The sequence below is a fragment of the Gobius niger genome, assembly GCF_951799975.1.
Source record: "Gobius niger genome assembly, chromosome: 12".
Classification (NCBI taxonomy): domain Eukaryota; kingdom Metazoa; phylum Chordata; class Actinopteri; order Gobiiformes; family Gobiidae; genus Gobius; species Gobius niger.
Window position 1 is genome coordinate 33,042,636 of NC_136863.1, and position 17,123 is coordinate 33,059,758.

The 17,123-nt window shown below is 42.5% G+C and overlaps 1 protein-coding gene across 2 annotated transcripts in view; it reads right to left on the reverse strand.

The window, feature by feature from the left end:
* The window catches only part of peak1 (pseudopodium-enriched atypical kinase 1), a 174,550-nt gene that overhangs the window by 95,525 nt on the left and 61,902 nt on the right, over positions 1-17,123 (reverse strand). Inside the window, exon 1 of one of the 2 annotated variants that reach the window (XM_079567382.1) lies at positions 12,217-12,224. The exons of the other annotated variant lie outside the window; for it this stretch is intronic. The gene's annotated coding sequence lies outside the window, so the exon portion shown is untranslated. Of the gene's footprint in view, positions 1-12,216; positions 12,225-17,123 lie in introns of those variants that run through there. 2 annotated transcript variants of the gene reach the window in all.

Below are 17,123 nucleotides of genomic sequence, written 5' to 3' on the forward strand. Positions count from 1 at the left end.
TTTAGGGAGGTTTGCCCCTTTCTTTACACCTTCTGACTGTGTTTACCACTCTGAGCCAGCCATACTCTCCTCTATTGATTCTAAATAGGAGGGTAGTTTGGACGGGAAAAGCAGCTTCAAGCGAAGGCGGCTTATGACTAGTAGCCAATCAGGCTGTGTGACAAAGGCAGAGCGACAGAAACAAAGATGGCGGCGCACTGGAGGCTCGGGAGAACGGTCAGAAGTGACAAAACAACAAACCATTAGCATGTTCTTAATATGGAAATTCAGACAAATCCCATCCAAAGTGACACCACTGAAATTAATTTAAAGTGTTAAAGATTAATTGCCGACCAGGCCTTCAAAATGATTAGCATGAGCAACAAGAGCTAGCTGTAACTTAGCGTCAAGCACAGAAGACGCTATCGAGACAAACTAACAGCAACTTCTTTGTTGACGTCAGGCTCAGGCTAAACATCTTTAGAGTCATCAGGAGCTGAAGGTTAAATGAAGTAGCTCTGGTTACTGAAGCACAATAAGCTACTCAATAGCTAAGCTAGCCCTGAGCTAGCCCCACATTAGCCGCAAAAAAACTACAAAGACGTGACTTCCGGTGGTGGGAGTTGTGGGTCAAACCCAGACCTACTTTCTGTCGATCGAGAGAAAAGGGTCTGACTGGTCAGGTTGTTCTCTCGACCCAGGTATTCTTTGCTTTAAAGGGGTTAGATGCAAGTTGGCCATTTTATACTCACTACTGCCACCTCAGGTCATACGTGTAACTGCACCTTCAATATTAAGCTTGTGCATGACGGCACTTCGGACCAACCAGTTGTGGTGAACAGGTCTGAGCTCATTCTACACATTAGGACATGGCTGGAACATGTAGGGGGAGGAAAATACACACTTTTAACATGTTTAAACTCCGTACAGTCCCTATAAAGTGAAGGTATTACATACAGTATAATTGTATTTTTGGGCATCAACGTTATTTCATTTTATTTTACTCTCTTTCTGTATATATTTCTGTACATTGTGTGTCCTTGTCTGGCAACAGAAAGCAAGCCACTATTTCTTTAGCCAATGGCAGGTTAGCAATTAGGAGTAGGTATTTCATGTATTGCTGAATAGATATTGAACAACAATATAGTATTTTCCTCCCTACCTCCATCCGCCTGCTGAATAAACAACTGTGTGGACCTTGGTCTATCACAGGCCCACTTTATTGTTTTTAATATATTTATTATTGCACATGTTGATTGTGTTGTATGTCTGTTTTTATCAGGCCCATACTGGCACTGCTTCTGCACATGAAGTTTCTAATGGATAAATAAAGTGACTTTTACACAGTAGTCATTGTAAAGGCAGCTTGCTCTGTGTGCACATTTACTGTCACATAAACTCTAAAAGCGACATATCATTGTTGATCCTTTTAAACATCCTGGAAAGGCTCCAAACGCATCGCATTTTCAAAGTCATTAGCAACTTCTCATAAATCAAACGTGTCATACAGCGCAGCAGTTCCTATCCCCTTTAAACATCTCCGCGACGAGCTTCCCTCCAGTGTCCGGGACGCATTAGCATTAGCATTATTGGAGAAGGAAATTTGAGAAGGAAACTAAAGCGAGCTCTCCTGGGTTTTGCGAATTCCCCGAGCAGCCGATCCGTTTCGCGGAGCTCTTAGCGATGCAACGGTCCGGAGGGTCACGGCAGATGTCTACAGGCTTCACAAGTGCATCCGATGTCGGTAAATTTACTGCCAACACTTGCGCTGGTTAAGGAGATTACAGTCTAGACAACAGAGTGCCCCGCTCCCTGAAGAATAGTTATTAGAACCAGAGGGAGATAGGCTGCCTTCACCAAGAATAATAGGACAAAATACAGCATGAATTAAACAACTGGACAAAGTCAAAGTCATCAAAATGAACTGAAGGCCTCGGACACGCTAGAAGGGCGACATCTGGCCTGTGAACATGACCTCAAGGAAGTGGAAGAAGGTAGTGGATGGACCTGGAAGTGAACAGGGTTTTGATTTACTTGTTTGTTTGGTCAGGACAGCGCATGTTCATGAACAACTCATACATGTAAATGTAAATGTATGGGCGGAGAACATGCAACCCAGGGGCGGACTGGCCAAATGTCCATTCTGGAAGAGCACAGAAGGGCCACTGGCTCGAGGGCCACCGGTCCCGCCTCAACCGAGCTTTACCCAAATGTAAAAGCTAAAAAGAAAAGCATCAAAATGGCGAGAAAAAGAGGATGAAAACATGAGAAAAACACGGACAGAAAGACACAACAAAAAATGATAAAAAAATAATTAAAAATTCAACAAAGATGTGACAAAAATTCAACAAAAATGTGACAAAAATTCAACAAAAATGTGACAAAAACTCAACAAAAATGTGACAAAAATTCAACAAAAATGTGACAAAAACTCAACAAAAATGTGACAAAAATTCAACAAAAAGTGACAAACATTCAACAAAAAATGTGACAAAAACTCAACCAAAGAGTGACAAAAACTCAACAAACAAAATTACAAAAATGCAACAAAAATGTGACAAAAATGCAACAAAAATGTGACAAAAATTCAACAAAAAAATTACAAAAATTCAACAAAAATGAAAAAAAAAAGAAAAAGAAAAAGAAAAAAAACACATACAAAAGGTGACACAACACAGCAACAGCGCGAGGAAAAAAGTCAGTTTTGTGGGTCTTAGCTTTCAAAACAGGACAGAATGCATTTGGTTTAGGCGGGGGGTAAGAGGTTAAAATATGTATTTGTGGAAGTGTCACAACTACGCTCATTTGGGCCAGGCTGGTCAGAGTCCAGGGCTGTTTTTCAGTCCCAGTCCGCCCCGATGCAACACAAAGCCACAGCCGGCCCAGGAATCAAACACGGCACCTTCTTACTGTTCAGTATAAGTGCTAACCACAGTGTTGCCCACCTGCCAGATGTTTTAAAGCCCTTTATCTGATTTGATGGAACAGGGAGTGAAAAAGTTTTAAATTGACATGTGTGGCATGAACTCACCTCTAACATTCGTAACACATTTCAAACATCCAAATGAAAAACATGAGTCACAAAGAGCAATACTGTTAATGTTACAAACACCAACTAGCACCAACATATTAGGAAGTGTTCTAGTGGAAGTTAAAGAACCAAATGTTTACTTTCATAATCCTTTGAAAACAAAATTCCCATTTGACAAACCTTTAAAGGAATTAAGAACTCCGTTTTCTCTCTCACTCACCCTAAAAGACTAACGATGTGGCGCTGTGCTGTTCCAGACTCTCGCCCGTGTTACTCACTCCACACTTGTGGAACATTTGCTAACAGGAGGTGGGCGTGTGAATGACTTCTTTACAACCAAAACAAACTCGAGGCAGATTGCGGATGCTTTGTAGGTTAGGGCCATTACAGACCGTGACCTGAAGACTCAACGTATTTCCATGCAGTTTTTTTACACGAAAGGTGTTTGAAGGAAAAAAGAGGAAAAAGAAAACGTATATCATTCATGACGTAATAAAGAAGAGTGTTATGTGTGTCATGATGACCAGCCATAGGGACGAATGGGATGCACTTGTATTAAAACAACTTTTAAACAGACCCAGCATTAACTAAATCATTTTCCACCCTCCTGCTTAAACTCACCCTTGAAAAAGCACCTCCTCAGTCACAGATCAGCAACGTTTCTATGCAACAATGCTGAATCTGATCCTTTGATAGACGCGCATCAACAAAGGCTGAGCGTGTTATGATAATCCCTCTCCCCGGAGCGGCTCATATCGCTGCCCGTGTTTCGCTGCATTCTTATGGAGATTCACTCACAACCCTCTCCCATCTATCTACTAAAAAGACAGTTGCCATCTCAATATTTCCGCACAGTGCCCGAAGCCCTCATGAGATCAGAGACGAGGGGCCGAGTAATGGATTGATAACGCGTGCTCCCTTCGTCTGTAGACAAACTATTACGTATGGGGGGAAAAGACGTTGATTTTAATGTTTGAGACATATTTGTGGGCTTTACAGCTGCCATATGTATCGACAATATGTCACCTGCTAGCAATGCAACTATAAAACAGCACTTATTGGAGCTGCAATTGTAAAAACTGGTTAAGAATTGAAGATGTGTCTCTTCTCATCCAACCAATCATGAAGTTCAAGTCTCAGCTTAAGCCTCTTGGATAAGAATGTCTTCCTTTCTGAACAACCCACTAAAGACCAAATCTTTTAATGAACATTGGCTGAAACCTGTAATGGTTGGAGATTAAAATGGTTTTGAATGGTCATGTATTGCAGATCTTTTGTTGGTTCATTGTGTAACAAATGCTCATATTAGCTGCTTGTATCTGTGCGCGTGTGCATACACTGCGTTCCCAATTATTATGCAAATTGTATTTTTGTGTCAAAAAGGTAAAACAAATAATAATAAAAATGAAACTCATGGATGGTGTCGTGTCTTGGGGCTCTTTGAATCACTGACATTAATCTCAGAGACCTGGGAGGAGGGTGTTCCACTTTATTAAGCAGATCATCATTTTCAAGCAATATGGGAAAGAAAAAGGGTTTCTCTGCTGATGAAAAGCGTGAAATAGTTGAATATCTTGGTCTAGGTATGAAAACCTTCGATATTTCATGAAAGATTAAGCGTAATCATCTAACCTACTGAAGAGATTTGTGGATGATTCAAACACACTCCGGTTTGTGCAGATAATGGCACAATATGGACGGTTTCTGCCAGACAAACACATCAGATTATGAGAGCAGATGCCACAAAGCAGCAGACAGGTATTTGAAGCTGCTGGTGCCTCTGGAGTCTCCCGAACATGAAGGTGTCGGACCCTCCAGAGGCTGCAGTTGTGCATAAACCTTCTCTCCGGCCTCCCCTAAACTGTTCATTGAAGCTGAAGCAGAAACGGCTGCAATGGGCTCAGAAATACATGAGACTCATTTTCAAACAGTCTTGTTCACTGATGAGGCCGTGTGACCCTGGATGGTCAGATGGATGGAGTAGTGGATGGTTGGTGAATGGCCACAATGTCCCAACAAGGCTGTGACGTCAGTAAGGAGGGGGCGGAGTCAGAATCATGGGGAGAGAGCTGGTTGGCCCCTTTAGGCCCTTTTAGGCTCCCTGAAGAAGAGCCGTGTTTTCCCAAACAAAATCCTCTTCATGCATGACAACGCACCATGTCCTGCATGGATTTAAGAATTTTGAAGCTGCTTTCACACAAGGGCTCCTATGGTCAAATATAACTTGACCTGTTGATACTTTTTGATTGAAATAGCTTTTGATTTCAGTAAATATGACCTCCTAATGCTGCAAATTCACCAAATGACCATCTTCAGTTAATTACGAGCTTTAATATGTATTGAAACGATGAGTTGCATAATAACTTGGAACAGTAGATTTTGAGGTTTTTACCAATGTGAGGGCGCCCTTAAAGGAGATTGAGCAAAGGGAATGCAGCGCTGCTTGTAATACACACTTCCACCGACACTTTTCTTCCCTAAGCGACGCTACTGGCGAAAGCACTAGCGCAAATGTCGGGTTTGCGCAAGATCGAAGCCTCACTTTCACCAAGACTGTCCTTGCGCCCGGCAGAAGATCGGGCCCGATGTGTCTTCACGGGGATTTAAAGTGCGCATTGTGAATTAAATGTGTTTTCCGCCCCAAATTGCGCAACACTTTCGTCTTCAGTCACTCGCCTCCTCGTCTCAGCCATGAAATCTTTGCCAAATTCAATCCATTTTGCCAAGTCAATTCATAGCTTATTTTGATCTAGACCCGTTTCAGTCATAATATGTGTAACTATGGCTCTCCTCTGTTTTCTCCACAGCATCACCCCCATGGCACATTGGCACTGCCTCCTTCCTCTCTCCTTGGCTTACATAACGCTGGTCAGGATCAAAGCCTCTGAATGGGGCTCTGTGCAGCGGAGGTGCTGCTCGGGGAACTGAGTGAAGAACACTGATAAAGCCAAAGCACGCCATTGTTTCTGTCACTTTAGTAATGGATTATTTCTTTTAAATACATTGGCTTTTTGATGCTCTTTTTTCCGCAAATTGTGTGATGTATATTTTTAGACCTTGTCCATCGAAGCGGCGCTCGACCCGAGGGGGAAGTGAATGTGCTGGGAAATGAATTGTGCTTTAAATAAATGATTACTTGGAAACCGTTTTATACACACCATGATAAAAGGGATGTGCGCCTCGCTCACACCCAACGACTCTTCCACTGCATCCATACATTTACTCTCGGGGAGCTTTGACCTCTGCACCAATCACCTCTGTACACACCCAAACCTTGAGCAAAATCAGCTTTTTCAGCTTTTAAAGGGGGGGTATTATGCAAAATGGACTTTTTCAAGCTTTCCATCATGTTATTCTGTCACTCCCTCATTAAAAACATGGCTGAAGTGTTGCCTTGGCACATTCACGTATTTCTGAGTAATCTGTAAAAACTCTGATGGCGGCCATTTTAGGGATAGGTTTGCCTGAGTCCTCCTAGGAACGCCCCCACCTCCTGGAGACGCCTCCGAGCTTTCGTCACCAGCCGAGTAACCAACCACTGCTCCTCAGCAGAACCCCCTCCCCACTGATGCCACAGACAGCGTGTGGAGGGGGCGTGTCTAAAGGCTCAGAGGTTCTTAAAGAGACAGAGGCCTATTTCAAGACATTCACTACAGCCATTTTGAGAGAGACATTTTATACAAGGCAGTTATTCTAATTTACTGCATTTACAGACCAGCAGAAGGTTTGTCATCATTGTAGTGTGATATAGACTGGTGCTATGGGACTGACAAAAGCAGAATACCCCCTCTTTAATCAGGTTAAAGTGGTCAAATCATGCATGGGGCTTAAAAAACAAAAACGTTTTACAATTTGAAATAATGTTGAAATACAGGCGCTAGAGCTGGTGAGGACTTTGAGCTCCTCTCGCAGGCATTTAAAAAGTAGCTTTCAGTTTCGATACAGCGTGGTTAAAAGCTTACACATTGCATGATAAGAACAGCACTGATCCCATTTTAAATGATGGCCTTGGAGGAGAGTTTTGGGCTGTAAAAAATTACGCAATATTACTCAAGACGTACAGATTGAAGTGTGAAAACAGCCAAATTGAACGGGATTACCTGAGGATTCCTCAAAGGAACAATGTTCTACACGTTTCATGATTCGTCTTTTGTTCCCCTGTTTTTGTATGTTTTCTTGTGTTTGGTCTTGTCCTGTGTTTTATTTTGACGTGTGTTCTGTTCTTGTGATTTTGCTTGACTTCCCTCGTTACCTGCCTGCCCCGCCCTGATGTGTTTCACCTGTGCCCCGTTTCCTCTTGTATTTGTACCCCTGTGTTTCTCTTGTCCTTTGTCGTGTCATTGTCTTCGTCAGCCCCGGTTTGTTTGAGTTTTTGTTCTGGAGTTTGTTATTTTAGTTTCCGTCATTAAACATCACCAGTTTTGTTGCAGTCCTGCATTTTGGGTTTTCTTCTCTTCACACCACCACAAACCATGAAAACACGGACACAAAGCCATATTCAGGTCGCCCAGAGAAACAGTGCAGTGTTGACTTGTTGGTGCAAATAACATTGGACATTTTACACACATCAATCTACTGTGCATCAGGTTTTTCCCTCACACTTTCCCTCGTTCTCCACTTAATGAACAGACTTCGCGCTCAACTGGAAGTGTCAATAGAATGAAAGTGCCGATTCGTGGCAAAAAGAGGCCAGTGTGGGAAGAATAAGGTGAATAACATGGTTTAAAACGGTTCAAACCCGTTGATTTTGCATCATGTTTCCTTTATTGCAGCATTTTCCCCACACCCCCCATGCACTCACACGCCTGCCCAGCCTCGGGATCTCGGAGCAGCTGCTGCAGGCGCCTCTTGGAAAACAGATGTGGATGCAACATTACAATCCGATCAGACTGTAAAGAGTGAGCGAATGTATTTGAAATGGTTAGCTGAGGTCCAAGGGTTTCCTAACGCACTATTCGTCACAGGAATGAGTTTAAAAGCACATTTCACAACTCCTCATTAGGCAACACAGTCATGGTGATGCCAAACACAACAACAACAATTAGCTGCTTGTTCGCCGTCAATAAAAAGTCCGACAATTACACTGCCTGACTGAAAATACAAGTGTCCGCCTGGATTCAACAAACTGTTCTGGGGCTGCTGCAGTTGCTCAGGTCTTGGTTCAACAACACCATGAGCCCAAAGAACAACCAGGTCATTCCATCGATGGATTTCTTCTTCCCTGATGGCGCTGGCGCAAGGCCGTGGGAAGCCAGGGTGCTGAGGGCTCTGCAGCACCCCCTGGTGGATAGTTTGTGAACTGCAGGCAATATTAACCCCTTAACTCCCACCGGAACCGAGCACATTTTCTCCAGCTTTACCCCCAGTCCAAAAGCTTCTGGGAAAAAGGTGTGAAAATAGCAACAACACTGAGACGAAAACAAGGATGAAAATGTGAAAAAAGTGAGAAAAAATGGACGAAAAAGTGTGAAAAATTTGACGGAAATGTGACAAAAAATTGACAAAAAATGACAAAAATTGACAAAAAATTGACAAAAAATTGACGAAAAATTGACGAAAAATTTACAAAAAATTTACAAAAAAATGACAAAAATGGATACAAATTTGGTAAAAAAGTGAAAAAAAATGGACGAAAAAGTGACAAAAAATTTAGAAAAAATGACAAAAATGGAGAAAAAATTGACATAAAAGTGAGAAAAATTTGACAAAAAATTGAAAAAAAAAATTGACAAAAAAGTGAAAAAAAATGGACGAAAAGGTGAGAAATTTGACGGAAATGTGACAAAAAATTTACAAAAAAATGACAAAAATGGATACAAATTTGGTAAAAAAGTGGAAAAAAAATGGACGAAAAAGTGACAAAAAATTTCTAAAAAATGACAAAAATGGACAAAAATTTGACAAAAAAGTGAGAAAAATTTGACTAAAAATTGAGAAAAAAAATACGAAAAAGTTATAAGAATTTGACAAACAAATGCGAATAATTTGACGAAAAAGTGACAAAAAAGTCATGAAAATTTGACAAAAATGAGACGACTGCCCAACAAAAAAAGTGTCAGGCGGGAGTTAAGAGGTTAATAAATAGGATTTCTGCACAGAAAGAATATTTTGGGGGTAAATTTTGACCCTCAGCGCCCCCTAACTAAAACATCTTCCCACGGCTCTGCGCTGGCGTGTTCCAAGATGACAAAGCCAGGATTCATGGGGCTCACATTGTAAAAGAGTGGTTCAGGGAGCATGAGATTGTGTGAACCACATTGGGAATCTTTGGGATGTGCTGGAGAAGGCTTTGCACAGTGGTCACCCTCTTCCATCATCAATACTATAAGAACTTGGTGCAACACTGGATCTTTTGACTTGGCAAAAGCTTAAGGCGTTCCATCCAAACACTCCAGCGTGTGAACTAAGTGAAAGCTGACATTGAACCAAGACTACACAATGGGCACATCCCTTACACTTTTCACAATACATCCCCCCTATAATAATACAATACACTTAAACCGAAGACATTATCCCTGGGGAAATAACAGGGTGAGCTATCAAAACCTATCATCTCCAACTTAATCCTCAATTATATGTGATTTTTTCCCCTGTGGACAAGCTCGCATGAATATTTCACACCGCCACTTACCGCCATAATCCCTGTAATGAGATAAGGACAGACTGCTGTGAGGCCGGTGTAACAGAGTGCCGCTCCGACACATGTATCTTCCCAGGCCCACGGGGTGAAGAGCGTTAAATATTGAAGGAGGAGGAGGGGGATTGCTGATAGCCCGACCCCGGCGCGGAACATAAAGTAGCGCGAGTGATGAAATGCTCCAATATAAATCTGCGGCAATAAAACACAAGGTCTCAGGCTTAAGTATTCACACGGTCCACTTTGGCACGAGGAGACCAGAGTTTTGGTGGGAGAGAGAAAGAGTTCAAGGCTCGGACAAATTGGGAGGTCAGGGGGAGAGTTAGTTCTTTTGGTTTTGTAAAGGGTGCTGTTGTCGCACTGCTTGGAATCGTATAGAGGAATATGGAAGGATCATGAGATTGATATTGACAAAACAATAAAATATTTCATTTACTCGACGCCATCTTGCTGACAAAGCTTTCTATAAAACAGTTCAATGGCCACAAATGAAGTACCTTTATGTCTCAGGCAAACAAAAACACTACAAAAAGTAAATATCAAGCATTGGCTTAAATGACTTGAATTGAGGAAATGTTTCTTGTTTTGAGCGGTTTTCACTCATTCAGACACTTTTCCTGATCGGACCGAGTTCGCTTTGCTTGTTTGAGGACATTTCAGACCAGTTCTAGGGTAAATCTCGCTTGAAATAAGAAAGTAAAATTGCCAATGAGATAAGACCAATGTTCTTTCCCCATTGGCAAAGAAAATGACCTGAAATAAGGACGAAATGTATCGAAACGAGTCAGAAACATCTCAGAACAAGGGAAATAATCCAGGACAAATGCCCAACAACTTCTTAACTAGTCAAAACAACTAAAATGTGGATTATTATGCTCAAATTGAGATGTTTATACTGATCTAGTTCAATACTTTTTGCAGTGAAGCTCTCGACAACAGAGTACAGAGAGAACAGAGTAAAATATATAAAACATGTCAAAATACGACTGAGCAGCTTCTTCAGCGAGAGCACATCGGTTAAGTGGTTTGCATTCCAGCCTCTTAACAAAGTTGGCCCTTCATTAGTGAGTCCCCCATCACAGGTGACTTGGAGTTGACTTGTTTGTAGAGGTGTGAACTACAGGGGTAGCAGGTTTTACACTGAGCCACATGAAGACGGGGGGTTCTGGTGACTGTAACTAACTGCAATGTTTGCGATCTGCTTATTCTTGATTTCCGAAATGCGTTCTCGGCCAGGATTTGGTCAAATTGAGCAAACGAAGAGAGAGCAGAAGGTGGGACGAACCCAACAGGCGGAAGAAAATGTGCCGCAACTGGAGAATACATCGCAGCATCTCGGGGGGAGGGATCTCAGGTGAAAAGTATCTTAAAAGGAACAGGCCATCGCTTTTCCATACTGAGATATGTTCTTACCTGAGCTTAGACGAGTTGATATGTATCTGTCTGGTCCTTTAGCCCTTTTCCACCAGGCTGGTGCCGGTGCTGGTTCTGGTTCTGGGCCAGTTCCAGTTTCAGAACCGGTTCTTTCGTTTCCACTGAAAAAACGCTGGCTCTTGGTTCCAAAATCTGGTGCCGGTTGGGAACCAATTAAAAGGTGGACCAAGAAACGAGCACCAGTGATGTCAGCAGCTGGGGGCGTGGCTCTCTCCTCCAACAAACAATCAATATTAGTTAGTTTGTGCTTAGAACTTCCTGGAGACGCCAAAACAGTCTGTGGAGGAAACTGTTGTTTTGCTTTATGCTCTTTAGCTAAAACAAGAGTTAGAAAGAAGAAATCCAAATGTTAACGGCTGCTGTGACAGACACTTATTTTTCTGTATTTTATAACCAGAAGTGGCTGTAGTAAGATGTTATTATCCATGTTTGATGTTGACTTCCCAAAGCGTTGCTATGACAATAGGCACAGCTCTCATTTTGGTGGGAAACCAAGTCAGTCTGGAACCAACCCGGCACCAGAACCAGCTCTGAACCAGCCCAGAACCAGCACCTTGGTGGAAAAGCCCCGTGTGCGCGCCCTCAGTCACACAAAACGACCAAAGATGTTGTTGGCATTTGGCCTCTCCCAATGTATTTATATGGCTCCAAACGTCGTAAAGTTAGAAGCAACCAGGCTCTTCCACGGGCACAAAGATCAGACAGGTACACATCAACTCGTCTAAGCTCAGGTAAGAACATGTCTCAGTATGGAAGAACTGTGGGCTGTTCCTTTAAAGTTGAATGTGGAAAAGCTCGAGCATGAGGAATGACCACCATGAAACAGAAGAAAAAGAGCCGTGTCAGAACTCTGGTAGAATAGAGTCCAACAGACTACGTCCTTTTGTTTATGCCTATTAAGTAGCCATGTGCTCTGAGTGGGTGCTCAGTCCGGCCTGGGGTGATGCGGAAAAGGGCACTTGCACAAAGACGTTAAACAAAGCTCATCATTTGGAGCGTCACTCAGTTTGTTTTTCACAGAGGTCAAAACGCTCTCATTGGATCGTCTTACCCGACGCCGGCGCATTTTGGAGAGAACGTGATCCGTCGTCCCGAAGACAGCGAGTTCCCGAACAGAGCGAGAGGAGGGGAACACGGGAGGGGGTGAGGAGTTCACAGGAGACAGTTCACGGTTTAAGAAAAGGCATATTTGTCACATTCAAGCCTCGCAAGCACGATTTTGAGATTTACGTAGGGCTACCAAAAAACTACTAGTAGGGCTGTGCAATTAATCGAAATTCGATTACGATTTCGATTACAACAGTAAACGATTACAAAATTAGCATTATCGCAAAAAAATGATTATAAATGTTTGTTTTTTTTTCAAATTTTTTTTTTTTCAAATTTTTTTTTCACATTTTTTTTCAATTTTTAATTTCTGGATTTTTGTCACTTTTTTGCTGGATTTTTGTCACTTTTTTGCTGGATTTTTGTCACTTTTTTGCTGGATTTTTGTCATTTTTTTTGCTGGATTTTTGTCATTTTTTTGCTGGATTTTTGTCACTTTTTTCTGGATTTTGTCATTTTTTTGATGGATTTTTGTCACTTTTTTTCTGGATTTTTGTCATTTTTTGATGGATTTTTGTCATTTTTTTTCTGGATTTTTGTCACTTTTTTTTCTGGATTTTTGTCACTTTTTTGATGGATTTTTGTCACTTTTTTGATGGATTTTTGGCACTTTTTTGATGGATTTTTGGCACTTTTTTGATGGATTTTTGTCACTTTTTTGATGAATTTTTGTCTTTTTTCTGGATTTTTGTCACTTTTTTTTCTGGAATTTAGTCATTTTTTTGATGGATTTTTGTCATTTTTTGGATGGATTTTTGTCACTTTTTTGCTGGATTTTTGTCACTTTTTTGCTGGATTTTTGTCATTTTTTTGCTGGATTTTTGTCACTTTTTTGCTGGATTTTTGTCTTTTTTTGATGGATTTTTGTCACTTTTTTGATGGATTTTTTTAAAGGCAACAAATAATCGTTTGAATAATCGTGATTTCAATTATGACAAAAATAATCGTGATTATTATTTTTTCAATAATCGAGCAGCCCTAACTACTAGCAACTCTGTTCACTGTAGACAAACTCGTGCGTCGTCCCGTCCAATGAAAAATGTACATCCCGCATCAATTCAATACCAGGAACGCTCTATCCACAGCGCAATCTTTTGAAAATCTACTTCTTTGAACGAGTCTAGGCCAATCCCCATCGGAAATGAAGAGGAGTGTCGAAGTGCTGGCTCTTGCACTTGTACAAGAGGAAACAACGTAGACATTTCGTCCAATTGCGACCAAGAAAATAACTTGATTGCAGCCACTTCTCCAAGCCACCCTACCTTCAATCTCACAACACTACAACAGCACCCGCTTTTAAGACGGCTCTTCATCTGCGGGGATACAGCTCAGTAAACCGAAACGTGTGCAGAGTCTGATGTGTTATTACGCCTCCCTCCAAATCCTAATTAAAAAGTCAAGGCCGTGGCGAGAAAGGCCTCCTCATGACGGACTCCTGACCAGAGAGAGAGATCACCGAGCGCCGCTGCTGATGCATAGAAATGAAGAGATTAAAAACCAGCAGCAGCGAGTGGATCTCTACTGCATTCACAGCCTGGGACCACTACGCCTATTTATAGACGTCAGGACCAAATGAGCCCCTTTGAAGTGCGATTCTGCTGGAGGCGTGGGGAAATAACGAAGCGAGACGGCGAGAGCAACGGCCAGGGCTCAAAAACAGAAGGAATGCAACGGTAAACGGGCAATCAAAGACGAGGCAAGGGTTTACGATTAAGGGGAAAGAAGACAAATAACATGGGTGCTGTTACCCAAGATCGATGGCTTCAAATTAGAATATTGATATCTCGTGGAGACAGGGTGTTATGTTCTTTGCTAAGGATTTTGTGCTGCAATTTTATGTTTTCCAAATCTCACGTGGAATAGCCTTCATTTCTCAGAAGAAGAACACACAAATGAAAAATAAAGCAACAAACAAACACTTTTTATGGCCATTTTGAGAGTAAAATCCAACTTGCTTCCAGACTAGCTTGAAGGAAGGCCGGTTTTATAGCTTCTCTAATCAGCACAACCGTTTTCACCGCGCTAACATTACTGCACGAGGGTTTTCTAATCATCAATTAGCCTTCAATACGATTAGCTAACGCAATGTAGCATTAGAACACTGCAGCAAATCACCTACACTGCAAAAAGTAATGAACTAGATCAGTATAAACATCTCAATTTGATCACAATAATCCACATTTGTGTTGTTTTGACTGGTTAAGAAGTTAATGGGCATTTGTCCCAGATTATTTCACTTGTTCTGAGATGTTTCTGACTTGTTTCGATACATTTCGTCCTTATTTCAGGTCATTTTCTTTGCCAATGGGGAAAGAAAACTGGTCTTGTCTCATTGGGAATTTTACTTTCATATTTCAAGCGAGATTTCCCCTAGAACTGGTCTGAAATGTCCTCAAACAAGCAAAGTGAAAACCGCTCAAAACAAGATACATTTCCTCAATTCAAGTCATTTAAGACAATGCTTGATATTCACTTTTTGTAGTGTATGTAGGTATTCCATTAATAATCACTACTTTCCAGCTAGAATAGTCATTTATCGCATTAACAATGTCTCGACTGTATTTCTGGTTAACTTAAAGGAACAGGCCACCATTTATCCATGCTGAGATATGTTCTTACCTGAGCTTAGACGAGTTGATGCGTACCTGCCTGGTCTTTGTGCCCGTGGAAGAGCGTGGTCGCTTCTAACTTCACCCCATTCGGAGCACATTCGGAGAGGCCAAATGCCATCAACATCTTTGGTTGTTTTGCGTGACCGAGGGCTCGCGCAAAGACCAGACAGGTACGTATCAACTCGTCTAAGCTCAGGCGAGAAGATATCTCAGTATGGATAAACGGTGGCCTGTTCCTTTAACTTTATCCTCAGAGACAAAGATTTAAATTAGAACGAGAAGACGAGCTGAAAACAAGAACATCAGGCGGTGTCTGATCCTGCTGCGATGTTCTCGGTCAAGTGTCTCCTCAACGAAACACAGCGTCAGCGAATCACTCGTCCCAAGCAGCAGGGCCCAGGCATTAACAGGAACGCATTTTAATTTCCCTGCTCTTTTTGCTCGCATGCAGCACTCGCCTCAGCTAAACACACGCCGTTCTGTGGCCTGAAACTCGCCCCAGTAAACTGTGGTCGTAGCTACAAGTCTCTCTTTGAACCATCGCACGAATCACGAGTGCAACACTGTCCACGTCTTTCAATCACGCATCGAAAAATCTTATTGGATGAGAAAATTAAGCGCTTAAGGCTGAAAGAATAAGCAGTTGAAGAAACAAAGTAAGGTCAGGGTGTTGCAAGTCAGCATGTGCTAAAATAGTCCTTACTCCTTACTCAGCACACACTACACAACTTTTCTAGTCGTAAACGATTTTATATAGAATGGGGGGTCCACACTACACGACTGGATTCAGGTCGATTATAGAACGTCTGGGGGTTCACACTTAACGACTGAGAATCGTAAGAGCGACTCACGATTCTGACAAACAGCTGATGTTTTATAACACCGCGCGTCTGTCGTCTCTACGGCTTCAAAACTGACCCCAAAATCCGCAAAGACAGGCCTGTGTTTGTGAGCGCGGGATAACGTGTGTGTCCCGATTGGTCAACGGTGTCAACAATGTCACAACACCGCAGCGCTAGCTTACGGCTACTACCAAGCTTCAACTGGGCTATAGTTCTGTCACATGGAGATAAAAGTCGACGACAGGAAGAAGCGGGACGTATTTCAGTGGATTTAATAAGAAAAGGAGACGGGGTCAGGATGGAGGAGACAGCGGGGAGGCTAGCCGCCGTTAGCGGGGAGGCTAGCCGCCGTTAGCAGCGAGGTGAAGCTGAACAGTTCGTCTCCAAACTCAGTAAGAGCCGCTAAACTCTGCTCGTGGTTGAAATGTAGCTGGAAAAGGTGGTTGTCGTGAACTTTTGGTGATATATAGTTGTGCTGTTTCGTGTGTGGGGCTGTGGCCATGAAATGAGTTGTTTGTGCCGCTGGTTTAACAGAGAAGTGAAAAAAGGAGGCGCAGCGGTGTTTTCCTGTCTTTATATCACTCTGTCATTCACATTTGTGTCGGTAAAATCACCCACGTTTCTCGGCACGACGGAGAATTAGAGCGAAATCGGGCATAAAAGTCGTGTAGTGAGTGCTGACCTCTCAATCTCAATTCACTGTAAATGTGTCTTTCTCACGGACACCATGGCAGTCGGCTCATTTGACAGTGGCTTCTCTCCTCTTCCTCCCCAGATCTAAAAGACATAGAGGGCAGTCGTAACATGTCCACGGGCCGAGACAAAAAGGCCCAGATCCTGACATCCCCCTCATGCACGGCGGGCGCATTGTAATCGGATCTACGCAGAATCTGGCTCACGCCCTCCTTCTCAGCGGCGTGCCAGTCCGGTCCGACAGAAGCGTTCGAGCCTCGCATTCCTGCAACAGCTGAGACTGCGAGAGACAAGCAGCAACAGGACGCAGCCAAAGCCCAGATCCACCGCGAGGACCGAGGGCGATCACATGTCGGACCCACTGACAGGGGAGGATCGACACCACACAGCGCGGGATCACACTCAACATGCAACACGTTCAGTTCTTACAGAGATCAATTTGGAACTTTTGCTGCAAGTTTGCTGTTTTTGTACTGCCCTTTACAAGCCTGTGCTACCAAGTTTCAAGCATTGGCTTAAATGACTTGAATTGAGGAAATGTTTCTTGTTTTGAGCGGTTTTCACTCATTTAGACACTTTTCCTGACCGGACCAAGTTTACTTTGCTTGTTTGAGGACATTTCAGACCAGTTCTAGGGTAAATCTCGCTTGAAATAAGACAGTAACATTGCCAATGAGATAAGACCAATTTTCTTTCCCCATTGGCAAAGAAAATGACCTGAAATAAGGACGAAATGTATCGAAACGAGTCAGAAACATCTCAGAACAAGTGAAATAATGTAGGACAAA